The 21,966-nt window shown below is 32.2% G+C and overlaps 1 pseudogene; it reads left to right on the top strand.

Annotated features, from left to right (window-relative positions):
- Positions 1–18,317: 18,317 nt before the first annotated feature.
- On the top strand, positions 18,318–19,317 carry LOC143640128 (la-related protein 1B pseudogene; annotated as a pseudogene).
- Positions 19,318–21,966: the final 2,649 nt, after the last annotated feature.

Here is a 21,966-nt window from a genome sequence, read left to right as displayed (position 1 = left end):
TTAATATTACAACAATACTTGTACTAGCATAAATAGTTTGAAACAAATCCATTCTACTTAATCATATTTTAGTAATTTAGATTGAGTTTGGAATGCATAATTCAATTGTTGAGTTAATTGAGTCTGTGTACATGTGGATTAACCAAGCTCTATTTGTTCTTTAATTGAGTAATTTCAGAGCATTCATTTTACTTCCTGGTGATATTTGAACATTCCCTTTATTCAAAGAAAGAATTCTGGGGAGATGGATAAAAGAAATCTCTAAAGAAAACTTGAATCTGAATATGAACAAAAGTTAGTATTATGTAATATTAAAGATAAATTAGTCAAAATAGAAGCAGTCATAAGATGTGCTTTTCAAACTCAATGTGTATCCACTAATACATTGCATGTAATGACATAGCTAATCTACCACAAATGAATGTCAGTGTCAAGAGAGGCCACATTTAAAAACTCATCCTCTTAAGGAAGATTTATAATTTGAAATGCACTTTGTGTATGATATTAATTGAAAGAATTTATCACTCATAGTATGCAGAAAGAATCATTCACTTCACCAATGAAACTTAACAGTAAAGAAGTCTTTATTTTTATTTTTTATTTATATATGACACCAGAATCATTAAAATTCTTATTACACATATACAGCACAAATTTTCATATCTCTGGTTGTATAAAAAGTATATTCACATCAATTCATGTTTTCAAAATATACTTTGGATAATCATAAATGATAATCACATTCCACCATCAATTGTAACCAAGAAGTCTTATATCTAAGTCAAAATATTAATAATAAGTAAAAATACTTAATAATTATGATGTATAAATTCCTATTTTAATTCAATAAATTATTTAATTATTCCAAAAATATTATTAGATAAGTTAAAAACATTTAGACCATTTTACAGATGGGAAAATAGAAGCAAACAAAAGATTAAGTCACTTGCCTGAGTTTCAGAAGCTAAGTTCTGCAGGCAGAATTTGAACTCAAAAAGTTAGATGGTGTTTGTAAATCTTACTGAAGACTCTGTGTTTCTTCAGTCTTAGAATTTGTACTGAGACTAGCACCAATAACAACAAATTGGGCAATTAAATTGGAAACCTGCTTCCTGACCATCACCAACAGGCCTTGCCATATAGCTCTGCCAAAGCTTCTCTCCTTCCATGTAATAACTAGTATAGTTTTGCCAAGAAAACTCTTAATGACAGGCAAATTATCTTCACTTTAGCTAGTATTATTCTGTCACCTACCACTCAGGTATCAGATCCAAGAACCTTTGCCAACAGGTGCTCTTAAAATAGTCTGGACTCTGAGAGTTCTGACTTTTTTGAAAAAATTTTGCATCACTGAACATATTCTGGGAAGGTGGAGGATTTGAGACACATCACTCTGCCCAGAGATTTTTTTTTTCTTTCATTACCCGAGATCCCTGGTGTTATTCTGCTTAGGTCAATGCCGTTTATCAAAGACATATATTGTAATCAAATACTCAATTAAGGATGATGCAATTTGAAGATGACTCCCCATCTTGGACACCAGTAAGTATCACATCAGGATCAGTGGGTGGTCCACCCTTCACTTCTCAGAAATACAGAACTTTCTTTCAGTGATTAGCATGTTGGAAACTGAATATCATATTCTGGAAAGAGGGACCTTCTACTTATTTATAAATGAATGAAAACAAAGGCTACTTACTGATTTCATTGTCAAACATAAAATGATGGAAACAGTATATTTCTCACTAAAAGAAATAGACATTAAATATATTATAGCTAAAAACAAATAGATAATCATAAAATCAGTAATGCATACCCAAGTAACTTCTCCTTTAATTGAATAAAGCAGAGTAATAAAGGCCAATGAAAATGCTCATGTAGCATTTAAAATTTGAGGGTTTTTAATTTTTTTAATTTTGCCAACACTTTACATTCTATTGAAGATTTGTTGGCTCTACAACCTGGCCTAAGTAGGAACTCGTGTGAGCCAGAGAATAGGAAAATGAATCAAACAAATGAGACAATATAGACAGTGTTTAAGTGACTAATTCTCCCTCCTTAGGAAATTCTGAATTAAGCAAATGACAAGACACACCCAAATCTGGTTAAAAGACACCAAAAAGAACACAACAAATTAAAGTACACTTAAGTATATACTTCTTTTGGTCTACAAAATTGATGAGCAGATATATGACACTCCTGTAGATAGTTATCCTGCAATCCAAGCACAAATTTCTACATATATCAAGTAGCTAGGCTGACTGTTGGAAGTGTTCAGTGGAAATACATGGAATTATTGATTAATAAAGATAAGTGTAGAAAAATAGGTTCAATATCAATTTAAGTAATTGATTTATTAAACATGGTTTGGAAATACTATGCTGAGCCTCACTATTCTATCTGAAAGTGTAAAGTAAATAATTGCTTCACAGTGTTATGAGATGGACTGGCTCTAGCTCAGTGGTTCCTTCGATCCAAAACTTACAATCACAGTGTTATGAGAATTAAAAGTAAAGTTGATTATCTCTTTGTTGAACACTTAGGTAATAATTAAATATCTGTCAAATAAATAAGTATTATATAGAATTATAAAAACATTACATCAAAATTAATTAGGTTTTCATTTAAAAATATAATTTACACAAAAATTTGGTGCATATTGATTAGATATTATGTGATACTTCAATACATTACATTGTGCATTCTTTTTTAAAAAAATATTATTTTTTAGTTGGACACAATATCTTTATTTATTTATTTTTATGTGGTGCTGAGGATCAAACCCAGGGCCTCGAATGTGCTTCGCAAAAGTTAAAAAATATAAAGTAAAATCAAATATACCTAGTAGAGTTTACAGGACACTAAATTAGAATACAGAAAAACAATTAAAGAATCTGAGAAATAAGGAGAAAGTACATTTTATAAATAATGAACAGAGCCTCAGGATCCTGTGGGGCTGTAACAAGATCTGAAATTCAGGTCAAGAGAGACTCAGAAAGGAGAAAGCACTCAGAAAAATAGCAGGTAAAAACTTCAAAAATTGATAAAGGACATAAACCCACTAAGCTGGTTGAACTCCAAGCAGGATCAACTTAAATAAATCCACAAGAAAACACACCATATTCAAGTTTCTAAAAAAATAAAGACGAAGAAAATATCTCAATGTAGCAATAGAAAAATGATACCTCATGCATTTGGGAAAACCATTAAGAATGTCAAGTAGGTTTCCCATCAGAAACCATAAAAGTCAAAAGAAAGTTTAACTATATTTTTAAGGAGTAAGAGAAAAAAACAACCATCCCAGAATTCTATTTACAATAAATATATCTCAGAAACTAAAGAAATATCAAAGTCAATTTAGTTGAATGAAAGCTAATAATTATAACAGTGATAAAATCATCAGCAACAGAGCTATTCTAAAAGGATGGTTGAAAGTAGATTTCAAACAAGAAAAGAAATGACAGAAATAATCTTAGAAGCTTAAGAACAAACAATATGAAATAGGTGTATGTGTAAACACATTACATCACCTTCTCCGAATTAGTATTCTAAATTATATTTGATGATTAAAACAAAAATAACAATATCATCTGACATATTCTTAATTATATAGATATTAATTAAAACATGTTATTAACAGTGAAAGTAAATTGACATAATGAAGGTAAGATTTTTGAAATTCATTTATAGGGATACAATATCATACCAGTTGAATTTAATGTTATGCATATATAATATAAACTTCAGGAAAAGAAATATTAAAGCTGCATCTAGAGAAACACTTAAAGATGTTACAAATATATCAAAATGGAATTCTAAACAATACTAATTCTAAACAATACTAATACTAATCTAAACTAATGATTGCACAGCAGAAAAAAATAAAATGGCAGCCCTAATAAATAAATTAATGACATAAAATATACTAAGTATGTCAACTAAATTGAAGACAGAGAGAGGCAGAATGAATTTAAAACGTGGTATAATTATATTGTTGTCCTTCATGATTTTTCTTCATGTATGATAATATAGATTACTTGAAATTAAAAATATGGAAAACCCCATATAACATACAGAATTTCTTGAAAGGAGACAGAACCCATAAATCCGAATATGAATAGTGGAAAATTTGCAAATACTAAATTCTTATCTCATGGCTTATCATCAACATAAAGTAGAGATTAAGAAGCAGCTCTTGCTGTTCAAAGGACTGAAGGGATCTGTGCTGAAATGGCAACAGTTACATCCTGCCACCTCCATTCACCCACATTCACTCCAAGTACACTATCACCACAACCAATGGTTGGAAGGAAAATTTAGAGCCAGTAGTTTCTAGAAGTTAACATTTATCCCATTGATATTTGAAAACCTAAATAGAAGATAGCAGACAACATTGCAAGTCACACATAAGTTAGAAAATACTCAAAAGTAGGACAAGATTGTCTTGCTTTGTTCTGTAACTAAGCAAAGGTGCTTCTTGAGGTGCCTAGATGTGAACATTAGAGTGGGATAGGGATTTATAGACCATATGAGAAGATAGGCCAGGGAGGAAGGCTATCAAAAAGCCTGAGGATTACTGTAACATATTCCATGGTACATAAATAAGAGTCAGTTCTAAGGCAGCCATTTGAAATAAATTGCACTGGGGAAAATATGTTTTAAAAATATAAAATGAAATGTAGATGCTTATAGATGCTTAATGGAAATGGAGGGTATTTCAAAGTTTTTACCCTGTCCACTATAGTTTAAATTCTTAAGCAAAATAAAAAAAATGTCATTTATGTAATAGTTAATGATTTTCAAACCATAATCACTTGCATATTTCCTTTAGTCTTTGTCACTATGGTGAATAACATCACCATTATATAAAAGGTGAGGCTGAAGCACTGAAAACTTAACTGAATTTATTGAAACCATATGAGTTTCAAGAACTGGTAAACATACTATAGCTGTCTCAGTCTAAACATCCATAATTAATTCATGTACCATGCTAACTTTCATGGCCATATAAATCTATAAAGAGAATAATGTTTTATATTGGCACACTCACTTTTACTATGATTAATTTCACTGTGAAAAAATGATTTTCAATGACTCCCTCATTTGGACATCTTAATGAGTGTCATTCCAAAAAAATTTGCATTTCTAAGTAGAAATAAAATGAGTTAAATCCTTCTTTGTGTTGGTAATTTATTGTCAAAATGGGATGTCATTATAGAATAATAAGGTTCTTATATTAATGTACTTTCACAGCATTGGAAATAAGAATATAACTTGTCTTTAGTGAACAAAAAGTGTCATCTAGGAATAGCCTTGATGTGCGTAATTCCTAATAAAAGCAATTAAGAGGTAAAACATTGATTTTTTTTATAAAACTCTCCATTATGTAGTGTTATCAAATTACCCTGACTTCAAAATATTATCTTTTTAATGTCTTTCAGTATCTTTTAATATGAAAATATATTAGTTTTTTTGAAATTGATATGTTACAATCATACATATTTATGGAGTGCAGTACTGTGATATTTCAATACATTTATGTAATATGCAATAATCAAATTAGGATAATTTCATACCCATAACCTTAAATATTTAACATTTTGTGTGTTTGGAACATTAAAACTTCTTTCTTTCCCAACTATTTTGAAATATAATGAATTGTTGTCAACCAGGGCTAGGGATGTTGCTCAGTGTTAGAATGTGTAACTACTATGTGCAACGTTCAGAGTTCAAACTCCAGAGCTGACAAATAATGGTAACCACATTGATCCTACTACACTGTAGAACACTAGAACTTATTCCACCTAACTAATTGCATTTTTGTACCTTAAAAACATATTCTCTCTAAATAATATTTCTTTGTGTAAATAGGTAGGTAGAGGTATTGTGTTATTTCCTCCCTTCAAAAAGACAAACTAATAAAATATTTATTACTTACCATCCAAAAGTGAGCATGAAAGAAATAGGAAAAATCAGCATAATTAGAAAATTGATCAATCTGGGTACTCCCATGAGAGGCGAGAGGCACACATCATTTCTTCTTATAGCTACTGTCAATTATTTCTGATTTCTGGTTTTTGCTTATGTTCCATTTAGGTAGGCAGTTGACAACTAGTTTGAAACTAACATATAAAAAATTACATAATCTAAAAGTTGTATCCCTTATTTAATTTCTTTACCAAATATTAATATTTTAAATACATGATAATTATTCTATAAAATATTAGCACTTTGATTTCTTAAAAGAAAGGAACTAATCAAAAATCCACTGATTCTTTCTGAAAACTTCTCTATCTTGATCTCTCTCTCTCTCTCTCTCTCTCTCTCTCTCTCTCTCTCTCTCAGTCCCTCTCTCTCCCTCTGTCTCTTCTTTCCCCCATGTCTGTTTCCTGACTCCACCATGAGCTGAGCAGCTTCTCTCTCTGGGCCTTTCCCCCATAATGTACTGCTTCACCTTGAGCTAAAAGCAATGAAGTTGGCCATCTGAGACCACTGAAACCATGATCCCCAAATAAAGTTTTCCTTCTTAAATGTGTTCTTTGGGGGAAATACAGTGACAGAAACATTGACTAACAGAAATTGGTACTGAGAAGTGGGGTCCTTGCTATAATTAACATGACCATGTGATTCAGAAATCTCTGGAACTTGTTTGTGGGGAAAAAAATTAATAGTTTAGAGATGCAAGCTGGAAAAGCTTTAGAAAACTCAAAGTGGAGCTGAGTAATTCTAGTGGGAGCTTAAAAAACCAGAATGTTGATGGAGATATGGACTGTGCTTATGACTTTTCAGAAGGAAATGAGGACTCTGTTGGGAATTGGAGTATAAGACACTCAAGTTATATTCTGAAAAAACAGAAAACTTGGTTATATTTCCCCATGTTCTAAATCTTTCTGTGAGGCTGAATTTAAAAGTGATGGATTACTAATAAAATTGAAATAAAAACACAAATCAATGAGAGATTTTTCTCAGAGTCTTACCGTCTCATCAAAGTCATTACTTGTGGTTTTATATTTTATTGCATGTATAAAAAATTTATATGTTACAGAGATATTGTTGGTCTAATATATTTATAATACAAATTTTCAATTTTATTTCAGATTCAAAAATTACTTTTCTTTTCATAATATCTCTGTATCTTTTCTCTTACCCAAGTCTAAATACTACCTTGCTAGCCTGCTGTTATTCTTAATGTACTAGTTACTTTTTCTCTATTATGTTCCTTTCTTAAAATTTCTTAGTATTTTTTTTAACAGACAACAATTAATACAAATATTCTGATACAAAGGCAAGATAAATCAACTATTTGGGGGTGAAATATATGTGAATCTATCAGATTGTTTTTATATGTAATTATGTGCCAAACACTGTGTATGTAAGAATGTGATATGGAGTGAAAAAGATTAATAAAATCATGTGTTTGCACATGGAGATAAAAAAGAAGAAGAAAGAAGCACCCCTTCAGACAAAAGTGTCCTTCACTAAAGGCAGGATGGTGACTCTGAAAAATCAGTACTTTATAAACATCAGCATAAACATCAGTATTTTATAATAAAAAAGACTATTGTCAAGTTAGCTCAAATACAATAATAGGATTTATATAAGAATAAGTTTCATTCCCAATGGGTATATATAAATTAGTAATCATTTAATATTATGTTTATTATTAATAGGTGAAAGTCAATACATGGATTTCTTCAGGTATGAAACAAATACAAAAACCCACATTCTTTGCATTTCAACATGTGACATATGGCAAAGATAAAATAGTATGGTAGTATGTGCAGAAGACACAGTTGAGTTACAAGAGCAACTTTCTCATGATGAAAGTTAATATTTAAAAATTTATATTTTCTCTCAAATATTTCTTACCTTATGAAAATTCAGAAGCATTTTTGTTTGGTATTTAACATTTCATTAAATATTAGCTTTGAATATATGATCAATATTGTTAAATATATGATCAATATTGTTTCTTTACCAATAAGATGCATTGAAAATCTAAACAATATTAAGTAATTCTGTGCAATGCTACACCAAGTGTTTTCTTAATCTCCACATCAGTGGGTATATAGTTAGTTTATTTTAGAAAATTCTAATGGAAAAATTAGCACTTTGTATCTTGGTATTCTACTATTGGCACCATGTTTAACTTTTCATGAAGTGTCTGGTTGTTTTGCAAATGTATAATTCAGCAAGTGTGTATAAATTAAATGAGCCCACACATAAGTTAATAAACAGAACACTCTATGAGGTTCTGATTCAAATGTTGTATAATTTCATCCAGGACTTATGGGTATGGAACTACTGATTCCATCTGAAATTTTTAAAGTTACAAAAAGTATTACAGAAAAGGTTTATATAAAACTTAACTAAATATGTGATTTTTCTCACTCATTTTTTATAATTAGGGTAGATTATTATATAGTATTTCCCCAAACCAATAAATAAATTTGTCACTTTCCATGTATATTGATTTGATAAATTATAGATATACTGAGAATGGTTTACAAAATTGCAATCACAAAGCAGTTGTTAATTTATATAAAAATATCATTCACAACAATATTTCAAAATATTTATGTTTTTTTCTTTAAAGATATTTAAATAACTTATTTATCATAATGTAAAAATTAAACATGATTTCAAAGGGAAAATTTTAGAGACTGTGAGAACATAATTGAAAATTAAAGTAAAATAATCAGGATGTAACCCTTAACCAAGTTCATAAGATAATTATGATGATATCTTTGCAACTTTTTAAGGTTTAGCCATATGTAAATTAAATAGAGAAATGCAGATGTTCATTATTAGCATGTGGTTATTCAAATGTATATATATATATATATATATATATATATATATATATATATATATATATATATATTCTGTTCAGATGCTTTGGTCTTTAAATGGCAGTTAGTCTCTTGAACGTAGGGAATACAAACAACCATTAAATTATATGCCAATTGGCTGATTATGTGGAAATACTATAATCCATATGGTAAAAGAGATGAAGATATTATTGTTCCTTTAAAAAAAATCCTTTCACGGGCTGGGGGTTTTGCTCAGTGGCAGAGTGCTTGCCTCCAACATGTGAGACACTGGGTTCAATCCTCATCACCACATAAAAATAAAAACAAATATATTATATCAATATATAACTAAAAAATATTTTAAAAATCTTTTCACATGGCTTGTCTCTTTCACTAAAACTATCTTCAAATAATAAACTTCTTCTTTTCCTCAATGGTACATGTCCTTCATAAGCAGAGGGATACGATAGCAGAAACTCCTGATTAAATTTGTAGGTAATGTTTGAATAATCCTTCAGTGAAAGAAGAACTTCACAAATTCAAAATGTGTTATTCTGCTTTTTGTACACATGACCAAAGTACCTGATAAGAACAATTAGAGGAGTAAAAGGTTATTTTTGTTGATGGTTTTGGAGTCCTCATTTCATAATCAGTCAATTGTATTGCTGTGGGTCTGAGTTGAGGCAGAACATCATGGTGAAGGAATATGATGGATAAAAAATGCTCAGCTCATCAAAGTAAAAGGTGAGATGGGGTGGGGGAGAAAGGAAGAGGTCAGGGATGGTTATAGTCCAAAACCATACCCCCAGTGATCTCCTTCCTTCAGCCAAACCCCACATGCCTCCAGTAGTCCCTACCATGCAGTAGTCTAGTTTTTCCAATAGTAAATTTTGATTGCATTGTTTAGAAATCAATTTTGACAGTGAAAGGCATCCATTAAGTAGTATTATTAAATGAATTCCATATTCACAGCTCCTGACTTAAAAAAAGATAAATTAAACATTTTTGTCAACTTTCAAATAGATTATAGTTCTTAAGCAAATAATTTAAATTAAAAAGTAAGCATATGAGAAATAGATGTTAAATAAAGTCACAGCAGGAGTAAAATTGATTAAAGGTTTGTTTATTAAAGTAGAAAAAGTTAACTAGCTATATAAATCAAGTGTTCATGGGAAAAAAGTTTGTTTTTATATAAATCTAGCATAAATTTGATTTCAAAATTAATTGATCTTCCAACCCATCATAGCTTCCTTGTATTTATTATTTTTGAACATTTCCCTTGACAAGGAAACTACTTCAACATTATTATCCTGTTATTTAATTTTAATTTGTTAGAGCTGAATGGAAAACAAACAAAACAAGTAAAAAAAAACAGAAAATATTTGTAGAAATCATTGCATTAGTTAAAAGAAGATGAATAAAAGAAGTAAGCATTACCATTTTCAATTTATTCAACAAATATCCATTGTCTATTTTTAGTTGAAGTAGCTTGAAAAATAGAAATTCATAATGCTAATTATACTTATTGAGAAAATATTCATATATAATTTGATAGATAAACATTAGTTAGAAGATAATGGATGGATGGATGGATGGATAGGCACCCACTTTACCTGATGTCTGCCATATTTAGAATAGTTTTCTGGAGTGAAAATTGAGTACAGTTTATTCTTCTATAATTTGTCCAGTAATAAAATCTCTCATTTTGAGATTTCAGCACATGAATCAACTTATACTTTTGTCCACACATATTTGTATGTTTGCAAGCAACCAGTGAATTTTATTACCTGATTGTGAGATGCATAGGTGGAAGAATAGATGTGAATGAATAAGACAAATCTATCAAGAAGGTGATCTTATCTCCACAATACCATCAGTGTCATAGTTTAAATAGAGTATATGAATTAAAAAGCAATTAGTGTGAAAATTATTTCTGTGCTATTTAATGAATATTAGCTAGCCCTCTACTAAGACCTTGATCCTAACATCAATTAGGCTATTTACTGTTTGTGTCACTTTGTGCAAGGTGCTATAACAAACACAATTCTAAACCTGAGTTTTGAATTTCATAAGCTGCACAGAATAATGCTAGTTGTGTAGCTTGTGGGAGTTTGCTTGTTTTGCTTTGTTTTGGTTTAGTTTTGTTTTTTCAGATGTTGTTTCAAATAAACTACTTCTACAGAACAATTAAAAAGGAACTATTAAGCTCTTTGTTGCTCATAGGTTCATTTTATTTTGCTCTTCATTTTCATACACTTGAAATCATATTTTATCTTTCCATTTGCTTTTCCTTTGCCTTTCTCCATCTCCTTTGATCTGGGCACCTAGTGATTTATTTATATAATTATGTCTAAGCCCTTTCTTTCAGCAATTTGGGATAGGCAGAAGGAAATGCCAGAGAGATAATTTAAAGATAAGCTCAATGGGAAACTTTGATGCACTTGAAGAATCAGATTAAAAACTACATATGATAACCATAAACCAGTAGACTACGTGTAAAGGAAGACTTTGACCAGGTGCTAGACAACCTGCCTTCCTCTGTCATCAACAGTGAGAAAATCATCTAAAAGGAGCATAACTGAAAAAGGTCAATGAGTGCAATTAACCACAATAAAGATACACAAATAGGATGCACTTCTGTTTGGAAGGTGTAGAAAAACATTTAGAAAGGAGAGGTATAAATAGAAGAGTAGGATAGAATTTCAAATAGACATAACAATACAGATCAGAGTGTAGTTAACGTTAAGGAAGCAAATTCTTTGCATGATGAAATTTTCTTTAAAAGTTTTATTTTAATTGCCAGAAAATTTAATGAGTGTACATTTCCCTCCCGAGGTGACAACTTAGGAATAAAACTGAAATATTTGATGAATAATTGCAGCCAGAAATGTCATGAAAATAGTTCTTAAATAAAGTGGAAAAATTCTCATATGTACACATGTGGTTGTACAAATAAATATCAAAAGTTAATGCAAAGCAATATTATATTAATTTTAGCATAATTTTTCTCTAAATAATATAGTCAGTCACACTTGAAATAATTAGAGTGAAAAATAGATAATTCTATTTTTGAACTATAAAACAAGAAAACTTTTACTGCTCTGATTGGTGAGTAATATAATTCAAAATACTATTTTCAAACAGGTCAGTGAGTTTGTGCTGGGTCCTGCATATATTCCTGTCTAATTCTTCATCTTTCTTTCTTTTTTTTAAAAAAAAAATTTTAACCAAACAAAATTAAGGGTCTCTACCTTGTGAAGATTTTGAACATGGCTTTTTGTTAATATATTAATTAACCTGTGTGAATATTAATCTTTTTAAATGGCATATCTGTGTTCTCCACATTATGCAAATTAGCTGGCTTTCAGAAGGAATTGCACCTATAAAATACAGAATATTAAATACAAAGTACCTATTACTATAGAAATCAAGTTACCTTCAAATATTTTTTATTAAAAGAAAGGTTTTAACTAAAACAAAGTACATGGGGAAATCGTATAAAAAGTGAATTTGAGGTTGTAGACAGGAGTCTATTAGGGAAATTTATAGGAGATTATACGGCTTTTGTACATTACTTTTGGAGACTTGAAAAAAATTTTCAAAGCATTTTAAGTTATTATCAGACAAAATGACATTTGTATTTCAAATATAAAGTATGGATATGGTTTGGAGAGTAAATTATAGGACTAATTTGGAATTAGTTAAAAGGAAAGACTAAGAGAGTTACAGGTTCAGCAAAGATGCCAGTTTAGGTCAGGGTGGTTGATATGAATGAAGAAAAAGTATATCATTTAAGACATTTGGAGTTGCAGGACAGAAATTCAAATGTGATTTGGCTTAGTTGAATAAATATAATAGCTTATATTTACTACCAGAAATATATTCAAATATTAGGAAAGTCAATAAAATGTGAAAGCACAATTTCCCAATTTGCCTTTCTTTTTTTTTTTGCTAACATAAAGTAGGTATGTAGTGTGTTCTCAAAGTTTATATGTGGGTTTCTGTATTGACTCAGGCAGAAATTCAGTTACATCAGATTCTTTAAACTCCTTCAATCCTGAAATTGTTTTTTCCACGATATTACATGCATAATAGATTATTATACATTAAAGTTTTTAAAACATTTTAAATATCTCTTATGGTTCTTGACAGCTGAGATAAAAAAAGATTCTTCTCCAAATTATAACTAAGCCAATACCTAGAAAGCTTTTCTGAGATTTCTGCAAACTCCAACTAATATCCATTTTCTTTATGCTACATTTGTGCATTCAAGAGTGATGTTTTCCTAGGTGGCTTGTGTCTTCCAAACTCATTTATCTGATTGTATTAAATGAAAAATGATGAGTTTTGGAAGGTGAACTTAATATTTGGCACATTAATACCTAACTTATTATAGATTAATATGACCTTAACAATACCATCTTTTTTCTATTTTATTTTACTTCTCAAGTAAGAGAAAAAAAAAGACCTTATGGGATAAGGACAAGCTGAGCTTAAATAAGTTACATATTGTAGGTTTCATTTACATATATAATATACACATGTAATTCTTAGACATTTGATATGTATGTGTAGTCAGACTTCTAGATCATAATAAGGATTTTGAACATTGGATAGGCTTTATTGTTTTGCTTAAATAAAATAATAAATAGTATTTTTTATTCAAGTGGAAGTGAGTTTTGCCTAAAACAATTAAGTAAAAATGCAAATGCACTATTTTGTGTGAAAAAAGTAGATGAAGAGAACACAGTTATAAATTATATTTCTTTATAAAATACTATCTTTTTATACCTTTTATTTATTTATTTATATGTGGTGCTGAAACCAGGAAACCAGGTTCCTCACATGCACTAGGCAAGTGCTCTACCACTGAACTACAACCCCAGCTCTAAAAGGCTACCTTTTAAAACTACATTAAATAATGCTTTATAAGATTGTATCAATAATTTCAGAATATATACATAGATATACATTGATATATGTACTAACATAACTTCATAAATAGGCTAGTGTTCTTGATTAAATACATTTTTTAGGACTTATCTGGATATACCCCCCAAAATTTGTTAGCCTAGAAGCCATTGACATGCTCTGGAAAACTCCCTCTAAGAAAGCAAGCATCATGGCTCTAAATTCAGGATTAATTTTTCAAGCCCCTAGACCTGTATCACTTATGAGTTCCAATAACAGTATTAATGAATTAAAAATTATTCTGATTAACATTTTTATTTTAATAACAATTAAATATAAAACTAATGAAATTTGTTTTAAATAATCTTAATGGTGAAAGTATATCCAAATCCCTTCAGCTTCTTTTTTAAAAATTTGTTATTCTAATTTGTTATATATGACAGCAGAATGCATTGCAATTCATATTACATTTGAAGAGCACAATTTGTCATCTCTCTGCTTGCATGTAAAGCATATTCACACCACTCATGCCTTTTTCACACACGAGGTGGGTAGTGATGTCCACCTCGTTTCAACTCAGCCAGTTTTATGGAAATGGAAAAATGAAATTATTTGTCTACCTGCAAAACTGCACAGTTATTAACATGTTTTTTATACAAACCCTACATCTAAAGAAAATTTTTGCCCATATAAGAACTTTTACTTTTTCCCATATGATATTAACTTTCAATTTCCAAATATTTTAGCTTTGAAAAAAACTTTTATGACATCCTCGAGGTTAGGGGAAGCAGCTGGTGGCAGTTGCTAATATTAACAGTGGAAAAGAGGAGTGTGGCCAAGAACATAAGGGCAAATTACTTGCATAAAAAGCATCCCATAAAGCTGAAAATAAAAAAAATCACCTCAGCACAGAGCTTTTAAATCTACAATCTTAAATAAAAGTATTTCCTAAACCTGTGGAAAATTAAAAATAGCATTAGTATGTGGATCTTAATAATATCAATCAAATGTTCATGTGAGTCCAAAAGTATCTACTGAAGAGTTAGAATTTCATGAGACCTTACTTAGGTAAAATGATGCTGTTTTGTGTAGAGCTAATTACAGAGAGTTGTAGCTATATAGTAGAGCTAGGAACAAAGGTCATCCCTCTTATGGAAGATCTAGGAAAACAGCATTTCCTTTTTCTCTGTGCCAGTTAAATACAGGAGTCTAAAATAAAAATTAAAAAACCAAAAAATAAAAATAATACCATGCCACTAAAACTTTAAGGAATCTATTCTGAGAACCTGGGAATTCAGTTCAGGGCAGTAATGAACAGTTGAAACAGAAGTAAAGGACTAGTGTAAGCTCAGGGAGAGAGTAGGGTAGGAAAATGTGCTCTTCACTTCACAGGAAGCCAGGAAGGTTTTCCAGATATGGTGACATTCAAGATGAGACCTAAGGAATAAATATGAAATTTGAGGAAAATGCATCCCAAGTAGGGAGACATGATTGTTTAAAAAGTAATGTATTATTATTTGCTAGCCATTCCTTCAACAAGTATGTATTGAATAACAGCCATCTTATCATAGATGTCTTAAAAAACTCTTTAAAATCTGGGTTCAAGAGTTCATTGTTTGAATTGTTCTGAAATTTATGTGCAACAAAGTTCTCTCATCTATATCATATTCTTTCCTCTTTTCCTCAATGTGAGAATTTCCCTTCCCCCCCCCCTTAGGCCCTAGATTAATATGTTTTATAATCTTATGCAAAATCATTAAATATATAAAATACATTATAAATGGACTTGTTGTTCCACATAAAAAATGTTTATTTATGATAAATTGTAAGAGAAATAATATAAATCAAAGAATAATTGATTCCTGAACTTTCCTTCTGAAGTTCAGAGCTGTGAATAAGAAATCATAAAAAAACTCATTTTTGCATAATTATCATGATCAATAAAACCAATGAATAAGACTAACAATATCAGACAACATGAGAAAGCAGGTATTTTCATGTTATATAAATTTTAAAATTCAAAACAGAACCACCTTTTATCAACAAGCTTTTCCTTTAAAAATAAAAATAATAACATGCCACTAAAACTCTAAGGAATCTAAATCTGAGAACCTGGGAACTCAGTTCAGGGCAGTGATGAAAAGTTGCAACAGAAGTAAAGGACTAGTGAAGCTCAGGGAGAGAGTGGGAAGGAAAATGTGCTCTTCACTTCACATGCTTCCATTTGGAGAGATCAGATCATTTTTCAGGCCTCTTGTCCAACTTTATTCAGTTTGGTCCAGAAGAGTAAGAGAGGCTCACTGAAGAGGGATTTGAGGAGATCCCAGACAAAAATGGCTTATTCTCTAGCTAATTTTCTAAGCAGCTTTACTGAACAGAGAGTGCTTTCTGAATTGTTAAGAAGCCCATAATCTTACTGGTTAATTTTATTCTAATGTGAATGCTAGAAAACCACAAATACATCAATATCTATTCTCTGATCTTTTACAACTAATTTGTAAATGTTGATATTTTACCTCCAGTTTTTTTGATCCTTGATCTTGCCCCTCACTACTTTCATACCATTACTGAGTTTGCAACCTTGCACTAGACACTAAACCCATCCTATCTTAATTTACTCATGTGTGAAATGAAGATAATTTTTGAAGTTCAAGTTAGTATTATTAATACGTAGAATTTCTTAACCTCATTTAGTACATAGTAAACACTATTTAAATGTTATAAATTATTTTTATGTAATTATTTCTTTTACAAATCCAACAGTGAGGGCTAAGACATATCTATGGTTTGTCTCATTTAGGTCTTTGCTATATAAAGAAAGAAATTTGGAATGTACTAAAAGTATAACAGTGACTAGAGTGTGAGGCCTGTATTATGGGAAAATAGGAGGAGGAGTTAGAAAGCTGTTGCTGCAGGCTGGAAGACATGAGATGCTGATAGGAGATAAATGAACAATTCTTCCAAGATACAATGAATATGATAGAGAGATTGCTTTGGGCAATCTTTCTAATAGTTTACAACACTGAACAGGTTTTCATTGTAGTCAGATTACTCTCTCAACAACCTCTAGGCAAACTCCATGTCCTCTCACACAGGTGTCTTCTACCTGGAGTGGATGGAATGGTGGCTTTCAATGTATTGTCTCCATGTCCAAATTCTGGAATCCATATACATTTCACTGTTAAGGAAAACACCATCTTTGTATGTTTAACAAAGTAAAAGGTCTTGAGATAAAGAGATGACCCAGAATAAGAGATAAGAAGAGAAAAATATGGGGCAGACAGAAGAAAATATATGGAGAAGAACTGATGTCTTCCAATGTTATCAGCTATAAAAGAAATAATAAAGAGATCCTGAAGGGCCAGAAATTATTAATGTGACTTTAGAATTGGATAAAAGGTGAAGGCTGGGAGAAATTGGAGAATCACGATTAAAAGTCTAGATTTTTTAAAGAGACTGTTGGTAGACATGAATTCCAAAACTGATCTGTTGAGAGCTTAGATAGAAATCTCTAGTGCCTTAGAAGATACACATATGCCATAAACAGAATATTAGTGTAACTATGAGTATTAATACACAGCAGGAGTGGACCTAAGGGCAAAGTGAGAAATATATAATTGGGAATGTGGTGAAAGATAGCTCTTATTATATAGTGATCAAAACTTGTCTGAGTTTTGTTCTCTTTTATGCAAATCAGAATTTGTGATGAACTTTAGCTGAAGGGATTTCCAAGGAAAGTGTTAAGGGAACAACCTCATTTTTCTTTGCTAGGCATCAAAAAAAATATAAGAAAACAAAAAACAATTTGAGAAAATAACTGTTAAGCTAAAAAACAAAACAAAACAAAACAAAACAAAAAAAAAAAACACTTGATAATTGGGGAAGATCTAAGCCTGTCCAAATTGTGAAGAACATTAAAAGAAGAAAATTCATCATTGGAAAAGTACACTCTGGTGACAGGACCAAGAGTCCAGCTGCTCGACTCCCGGTCTGGGCATCTGGCATGCCCTTGGCCTCAGTTACAGCCACAGGGGGACTCTCAGCATCCTGGCCACCACAGAGATGCGCAGCCCAGTCCCCTGGCTCTGGGCGCCCTCTATCAGGGGAGAACTGGGTGGGTGAAGAATGTCTGCTCTCCCCCCAGTGTCCTTCGCTCCCTCTCGGGAGGGAGGACCTGCTCATGGCCGCGTGGAGAGGGAGTTTCTGATGGCCTTGGTGAGCCTGCTGGTGGAGCAATTGCCCTGGCCAGAAAGGGAGGGAAAGGAGGCAGCGAGGGCCGCCACAAGCGTGGGAACGCGTGGAGAGCCTGCGCAGGTGCTGGGCCACAGTGTGCCACTGGTGGCCATGCCCATGTAGCCGCTGTTGCTTCCCCTAGCATGGGCCAGGGGCCGTGTTGACAGGGAGCCGCCGGCCTTGACTGACCCTGGGGCGAAGCCGCTGCCGCCAAAGGAGAAGGCCTGAACTAAAAAGCCTCTCCAGCACTAGTCCCCTGCCTCCACATGGCAGCCGAAGCCTGTACTGGAGACCCGGCAGGCAAAGTTATAAAAGCAGGAAAACTCAACGAATTCCAATGAGGCCAGTGATTTCAGCGATATGGCAAACTGGCCAACACCAGGAGAGTTAGCATTGAAAAAAACCTTTTTGCAGTCTCAAAGTGTCATCAGCCAAAGAAATAAGAAGCCCAAAACTACAAAATAAAAAGAAAAGAAGGTTGAAAAGAGGAGTAACAGTGAGATTAAGAAAATTGGGAAACAAAATTAGATGGTCCCATTGAAAATGTCAGGGACGATGAGGCCCAGTCAAGCACTCAAGGATAGAGAGCCAATTAACACAAGTGGGTATTGATGCACTTAGATGATCTAAGACCAGAGAGTCAGAAGAGATCTGGATCCCAGAACAGCTCTCAGTGTCAACCTGAAGCAAACAAGTCTTCCCATAATAACAGGAGAAATGACACAGGAAGTTGGAGGCAAGACTGAGAAAAAAAAAGATGATAATCAGAATAAAGTATACAGTGTGAGGAGTGAGAAGAGTAATATCTGAGGTTCCTTCAGAAGTTGAGGAAGAGGACCAAAATGGGAACAAGATTAGGCAGAGGAAACTCTTGAGTGAACTTTGATTATTCATTTGGTTACCGACAACATGGTGAAAGGACAGATCAGCCATTTCAAATAGAAATTAATGCCAGTATGATGTATTACTATTATGACAGTATGAGTGTAAGGTGTATCCTGAGGAAGAAGCATTTCTTAAAGAGTATATTAAGCATTGAATTGAATATTACTTCAGTAGAGAAAACTTGGAACATGACTTTTTTGTTAGAGAAAGATGGATGAGCAAGGTTTCTTGCCTATTTCCCTGATTGGCTCTCAGAACAAACTTTAACCTCATTTTAGAGGCCCTGAAGGACAGCACAAAAATAGAAGTTGCAGGTGAGAAAATGAGGAGAAAGATAGAACCAGAAAAATGGCCAATCCTGAGCCCTCCTCCCAGCAGTGTGCCACAGACAAACTTCTCTTGGCTGGTGAATTGTCCAAAGTTTGTGCAAGGACAAGCCTTTTGCTGACAAATACTCGGGGTGATGATCTACTGATGCCCTGGATGTCATCTGATGGGGATGTGCAGTAGAGCAAGTGGCTCACTGAAATGCATTGTAAATACTGGAACAAAGCATGCTGTAGAGATAGAAGCCACCAGACTGCCTTCTGTGTGAGAGTGTCCACTATTGACCCCTCAGCTGCATGACAGTGGAGATGACCACCTGTGCCATGACCCAAGACAGAGCTGGGGACCACTGCTGACATTCCAGGAGCTGCCTGCCCTTTCCTGTGTGGCTGGACTGAGATGGCATGGCTACTTTTATTTGAGGGGGAAGCTAATTGTTATCACTGTGGAAATACTTCAAGGTTCTATCTTTTGTTTCCAGGCATATGTACTTGTGTCCAGGTCAATAAAGCAGAGAAAGAGGACTGTGTAAATTTTCTCAGCTTGACAGAACTTTGGCTCTTGATCTTCCCTTTGCCATGGTGAACATTGCATAACTCATGTGTTAAGATGTTTCACATGGACTGTAATGTTTATTAATGTGGACATTTAAGGGGTAAGAAATTGAAGAAATAAACAAGGGTGTTTTTTCATTTTTCTTCAAAATGTTTTTTTTAATACATCAGTATAAGTCCTACTCATCAAAGAAGCATTAATGATGGACACATTAACAAATTTTCATCTCATATTTCTTGGTCAGCCATGTACTTCTAATGCAGCAAGCAAATTGTTTTAAAAAGTTGAATAAATGTGACATTGTTTATTTGTTTATTTTGTTTTTTTATTTATATACAACAGCAGAATGCAATACAATTCTTATTACATGTACAGAGCTCCTTTTTCATATTTCTGGTTGTATACATAGTATATTCACACCAATTTCTGTCTTCATATATGTACTTTGGATAATAATATTCCTCACATTCAACCATCATTAATTACCCCATGCCTCCTCCTTTCCCATCCCACCTCTTTGCCCTATCTAGAATTTGTCTTTTCCTCCAATGCTCCCCCTTCCTATACCACTGTAAATCAGCTTCCTTATATCAAAGAAAACATTTGGGATTTGGTTTTTTAGGATTGACTAATTTCACTTAGCATTATCTTCTTTAACTCCATCCATTTACCTGAAAATGCCATGATTTTATTCTCTTTTATTTCTGAGTAATATTCCATTGTGTATATATGCCATTTTTTATCCATTCATCTATTGAAGGGAATCTAGATTAGTTCCACAATTTAGCTATTGTGAATTATGCTGCTATAAACATTGATGTGGCTATATTACTGTAAGATGCTGATTAAGTCTTTGGTTATAGACTGTATTTAAGTCTTTTGGTTGTAGACTGAGGTTCAAGTGGTGGTTCCATTTCCAGTATTCCAGGAAATATTCATAATGCTTTTCATACTGGCTGTAGAAATTTGCATTCCCACCAGCAGTGTATGAGTGTACCTTTTTTCCCACATCCTCACCAACATTTATTGTTGTTTGTATGCATAATAGCTGCCATTCTGACTGGAGTGAGATGAAATCTTAGAGTGGTTTTGATTTGCAGTTCTTTAATTGCTAGTGATGATGAACATTTTTTTTTCATGTGTTTGTTGATTGTACTGTTTGCTCGTTTTTAAAAAATATAATGGCTGATTGTAAAAGTTAGATTTATCTTGGTCCAAGATGACATTTTTAACCAGCTTATGAACAATCATTGGTAAGATGGATAATATGGAAAATACTTTTCCACAGGATAGTTAACTTAAGTCATTCAAGTTGGTGATTCCATTAAACATTTGTGTTATTAATAAAATTATAAAAACAAAATCATGAAAAAGACTCAAGCTGGTTAACTTTATGCTGAAAATTTTTTAATCATGAATCTGTTGAAAGATTTTTATCGGAAGCCAAAAATAGAAATGGTGATATCAAAGAAAGCTCGGTGGAGCACTGTCCTTTCTAATAATGTGTATCTTTGTGATGCATACAGACAAATGGAGTTTTGAGAATGGTTTAGTACAGAAATACAACTGATAAAAACAGATTTTCTTTTTTTTTTTCTTCCTTTTTTTTTTTGCGGACTGACAGAAACAGAATTCAGGCATATATTAGAAACCTTTAGATGTCAAAATTCTTTAGGCAAGAATTAACGATGTTGAGCCATTAAGCTGCAAATATGTGTTAACCATTAAGAAAAAAGCAGAATGGACTTGAAGGCAGATGCTGGTGGAACAAGGGGAAGAGTGAATAAAATAAATGGAATGTGAGGCCTGGGGGTCGATCTTTGAGTCTAGCAAGGAGAGTTGCAAGTCATAGATTACCCTCCAGTCCTTAAAACCAAACAGAATTTTTCTTGCTAGATTTGAACTTGAGACTGCTGAACCTCTCTTACATATAATTTCTTTTGAAATGGAATATATATATATACACTCTATCAGTCCTACTATCATAATTTGAAGGCAAATAATTTGTTTCTAGATTCATAGGTCCACAAATGGAAAGGAATTTTACCTCAGTTTGGATCATATCCAGAGTGTCACCCATTTAAATGCATTAAATGATGAGATTATGACATATGAGCTTATGATACAGAGATTATTATTTAGAGATGATGATAAAGAAATGAGATTCTGGCTGAGATTTTGGGGGACATCTGGATTGATATATTTAATACATATTGAATATATTTTGCACATAAAATGAATT

The sequence above is a fragment of the Callospermophilus lateralis genome, unplaced genomic scaffold, assembly GCF_048772815.1.
Source record: "Callospermophilus lateralis isolate mCalLat2 unplaced genomic scaffold, mCalLat2.hap1 Scaffold_122, whole genome shotgun sequence".
Lineage (NCBI taxonomy): Eukaryota > Metazoa > Chordata > Mammalia > Rodentia > Sciuridae > Callospermophilus > Callospermophilus lateralis.
This window is presented reverse-complemented; position numbering and strand designations above follow the sequence as displayed.